We start from the raw sequence: 4673 nt of genomic DNA, 5'->3' as shown, positions 1-4673 counted from the left end.
AAATCTTTTTTAAAAATAAAGTTTTGTGGGTGCCTGTTTGGCTTACTCGGTAGAGCATGTGACTCTTGATCTTGGGGTTGTAAGTTTGAGGTCCCATGTTGGGTGTAGAGATTACTTAAGCATAAAATCTTTAAAAAATAAATAAATAAAAAATAAAGTTTGTTTCATGAATGATACTTAAAATTAATAAATTTCCTGGGACAAAATGTTGGCTAATATTTTGCAGGCAAAGAGATAATATACTCAGTACCTAAAGATTATTAATTGTACAAATTTGACAAAATTCAACTTTCATTTATGATAAAAATTCTCAGCAAAGCAATATAGAGGAAACATACCTCAACATAATAAAGTCCACATACTGTATTACAAGCCCACAGTTAACATCAGACTCAGTGGTAATAACTGAAAGTTTTTCTTCTAAAATCACAAATGAGACAAGGATGCCCACTCACTAGTTTTATTCAACATAGTATTGGAAATCCTAGCTAGAGCAATTAGGCAAGAAAAAGAAAAAGTATCCAAATTGTAAAGGAACAAGTGAAACTATCACTATTTGCAAATGACATATTCTAGAAAACTCTAAAGATTCCATCAGAAAATTGTTAGAACTAGTAAAAATAATTCAGGAAAGTCACAGGATACAAAAATCAATACACAAAAATCCATTGCATTTCTGTACACTGATAATGAACTATCAAAAAGAAATTAAGAAAACAATTCCATTTATAATTACATCAAAAAGATTTAAAGTACCAATAAATAAATTTAACCAAGGAGGTGAAAGACCTGTACATTGAAAACTACAAGACATAAGTGAAAGAAATTGAAGAAGACACAAATAAATGGAAAGATATTCCATATTCATGGATTGGAAGAATTAATACTGTTAAAATATACGTGTTACTCAAAGCAATATACGTATTCAGTGCAATCCCTATCGAAATTCTAATGGCATTTTTCACAGAAATAGAACAAACAGTCCTAAAATTTGTATGAATTCATAAAAGACCCTGAATGGCCAAACCAGTCTTGATTTAGAAAAACAAAGCTGGAAGTGTCATGCTCCCTGATTTCAAACTGTATTGCAAAGCTATAGTAATTAAAACAGTGTGGTATTGGCACAAAAATAGGCAGATCAATGGATCAGAATAGAGAGCCCAGAAATAAACCCACACATGTATGGTCATTTAATTTATGACAAAGGAGACAAGAATATACACTGGGGAAAGGACAGTTTCTTCAATAAATGATGTTAGGAAAATTAGTCACATGCAAAAGAATGAAAATAGACCACTCTCTTATACCATACACAAACTCAAAATGGACTAAAGACAAATGTAAGACCTGCAACCATAAAAATCCTGAGAGAAAACAGAGGCAGTAAGCTTCTTGACATAAGTCTTGGTGATGATTTTTTCAATCTGACACCCAAAGCAAAAGCAAAAATGTAAACAAGTGGGACTACATCAAACTTAAAAGCTTCGACATAGCAAAGGAAGCCATCAACAAAATGAAAGGGAAATGTACTGAACGAGAGAAGACATTTGCAAATGATATATCTGATAAGGGACTAATATCCACAATATATAAAGAACTCATACAACTCAATAGCAAAAAACAAAAACATCCAATTTTTCAATGGGCAGAAGATATGGATAGACATTTTTCCAAGGAAGACATACCAGTGGCCAAGAGGTACACAAAAAGATGCTCTACATTTAATCATCAGGGAAATACAAACCAAAACAACAATGAAATACTGCCTCATTCCTGTCTGAATGGCTAGTTTCAAAAAGACAATAAGTGTTGCTGAAGATGTGGAGAAAAGGAAGGCCTTGTGTACTGTTGGTGAGAAACAGTGTGGAGATTCTTCAAAAAATTAAAAATAGAACTACCATATGAGCAATTCGACTTCTGGGTGTTTATCCAAGGAAAACAAAAATACTAATTCAAAAGACATGCACCCTCATGTTCATTGCAGCATTATTTATAATAGCCAAGATATGGAAACAACTTAAGTGTCTACCATTGGACAAGTGGACAAAGATGTTGTAGTACACACACACACACACACACACACCCCAGAATATTATTCAGCCATAAAAAAGAAGAAATCTTGCTATTTGTAACAACATAGATGGACCCAGAGGGTATTATGCTAAATGAAATAAGGCAGACAGAAAAAGACAAATACTATATGATCTCTCTTATATGTGAAATTTAATATATATATTTATATAAATATATATAAATATCAAAGTACACACACACCTACACATATATATATACACCAAGCTCACAGATATAACAGATTGGTAGTTGCCAGAGGCAGGGGTTTGGAATTGGGAGAAATGGGTGATTTTTTGTTTTTTTTAGTTTAAATAAATTGATTTTTTTTTTTTTTTTTTTTTTTAAGATCCCATCCATTTATTTGAGAGAGAGAATGAGAGAGAAAGAACACATGAGAGGGGATAGGGTCAGAGGGAGAAGCAGGCTCCCCGCCAAGCAGGGAGCCCGATGCAGGACTCGATCCCGGGACTCCGGGATCATGACCCGAGCCGAAGGCAGTCGCTCAACCAACTGAGCCACCCAGGCGCCCCTGATTTTTTTTTTTTAATAAATAACCTATGCTAGTATTCTAACATCTACGTAATATTTAGAATTTCTAGGGGCACCCAGGTGGCTCAGTTGGTTGGGCATCTGCCTTCAGCTCAGGTCATGATATCAGGGTCCTGAGATTGAGTCCCGTGTCAGGCTCCTCCCTAGCAGGGGAGTCTGCTGCTCCCTCTGCTCCTCTCCCCCACTCATGCTCTCTCTCTCAAAAATAAATAAAATCTTAAAAATTTATGTTTAGAAGTTCTAAATGGCTTATAGAATTATTTAGGGATTTGGAGAGATTGGTTGACAGTCTTCACTTTCAAAAATCTTCACTGTGGGGGTGCCTGGGTGGCTCAGTCAGTTAAGCATCTGCCTTCGGCTCAGGTCATGATCCCAGGGTCCTGGGATGGAACCCCGTGTCAGGCTCCCTGCTCAGTGGGGAGTGCTTCTCCTCCCTCTGCCCCTCCCCCTGGCTGTGCTCTCTCTCCCTCTCTTTCTCAAATAAATAAAATATTTTAAAAAGAAAAATCTTCACTGTGGGGTTAAGGTATGATTTAGCATTGAAATAGACCTGATTACTTAAGTAAAAAATCAGTTTGTTGTTTTGTTTTGTTTTACTAAAGGTCTCAATGAACAGTTATTCACCTAAGAACCATCTTAAAATCCACAATCAAATAGAATTTGCTTGATCCCTCTAAAGCCACCTCTTAATAACAAACCTAATCATTATAATAATATTCAACATTATTGAGTGCTTGTAACAGGTGAGGCATTTAATTCTTGCAACAAGCTTATAAAATGGGTACCATTGTTATATAGATGAGAAACTGGGATTTAGAGAGTTTAAAGTAAATTGCTTGGGATCTGTACATTATGGTCAAGCAGAGAATAACCTTTGGCCGGCCTTACTCTGTCTGGGCTTTTCCCAAATGCTACAGCTACATCTCAGCTTCGTTTCCATTTTAAAAAAAGAAAAAGAATTTTTCAATGAAAACAATGAATGACTCAGAATGATTCAGAGATTAATATCCAATAAATTACTCTTGAAGTACTCCTTCTCTTCAAGTTGCCACCTTAAAAAAAAAAAAAATCACATCCTTGACCCTACATCCCTTTCTGTTCTTATTCTTTTCCTTCACAAAGTACTCACTGCTTCCATGGCCCTTTCTCTCATTCATTCCTTAAGACAACTCTTACCTCCCTCTTACTCCTGTTATGTTACTTAATAACTCTATAATTGCCAAATCTAAAGGATATCTTATAACCGTTCATGCTGTTAATCAGCCTTTTCTTGAAATGCTTCCCTTCTTTATATAGCCCATGGATTCTTATTTCCAGGTTCTTCTGGGTTTATGGCAACTCAAATGCTGCTTGCCTTTATGCCCACATTAATGTTGCTGTTTCTCAGTCTATATTTGTGCCTTAGTTTTTTTCAATCTATTAAAAAAAAAGGTCATTGGGGTAGGCCCTAATCCAATATGGTGTCCTTATAAGAAGAGATTAGGACACAGATATGCACAGACAGAAGACCATGTAAAGACACAGAGAAAAGATAGCCATTTACAAGCCATGGAGAAAGGATTCAGAAGCAGCCAACCTGCCAGCACCTTGACTTCTATGTTACAGAACTATGAGAAAATAAATTTATGTTTAAGCCATCCAGTCTGTGGTACTGTGTTAGAACAACTCTAGCAGGATAATACAATTTCTAAAGTTAAAGGATGACCTGAATTAAAGCTTTAAAAAAAAAAAAAAAAAAACTTGGACAGATATGTGAATACTCATGAAGAGAAAAGCTTTGTCAGACTCATTCTTTATGACCTTGAAAGGGGGATTTGGAAGACTTGATGCAGTCTATTTTGATTTTTAACGTGTTTAAAATTATAATCCATAGAAAACACTCACCCATGTATTAGGGAATCAGATTACAACCATCCTGCAAAGGCTCACTGGACAGAGGACCAAACTCAGAGCATGGTTATGAAAATACATGCTAACTTGGAGAATGGGGTTGAGGACAAAGTGGCCAGTAATCTAGGAAAGAAAAAGAAGAAACATAGCCATTAAATTTG

This window comes from Leptonychotes weddellii, chromosome 3 (assembly GCF_054177405.1).
Source record: "Leptonychotes weddellii isolate Sample4059 chromosome 3, ASM5417740v2, whole genome shotgun sequence".
Classification (NCBI taxonomy): domain Eukaryota; kingdom Metazoa; phylum Chordata; class Mammalia; order Carnivora; family Phocidae; genus Leptonychotes; species Leptonychotes weddellii.
Note: the sequence above shows the minus strand (reverse complement) of the source record.